Source organism: Penaeus monodon, chromosome 15 (genome assembly GCF_015228065.2).
Source record: "Penaeus monodon isolate SGIC_2016 chromosome 15, NSTDA_Pmon_1, whole genome shotgun sequence".
In the NCBI taxonomy this organism is placed as follows: Eukaryota; Metazoa; Arthropoda; class Malacostraca; order Decapoda; family Penaeidae; genus Penaeus; species Penaeus monodon.
This window is the reverse complement of record NC_051400.1, coordinates 146129-146409: the sequence shown is the minus strand read 5'-3', so window position 1 is coordinate 146409 and position 281 is coordinate 146129.

Genomic DNA, 281 nt, shown 5'->3' with positions numbered 1-281 from the left:
AGCAGAAAAAAAAGAAATTCGAAAAAAAACTTTGATTACAGAGAACACGCTTTAAGCTCCAGAGCGAAAGGAAGTCAAGTCATTTGTCTCCAGATTAGAATATTTTAGACGCCACATCAAATACACACCGATGTTAGTGTGTATCAGATAAGATATATCAGTGTTACGTCGGATGGGTTGGCGATACACCCAACACAGCATGGAAAAGGCGTCTTGTCTGTGAGTCAGGTTGAAACTCATGACACCACGGACTTCAGAAGATGAAATTCAGTTAACTGTTG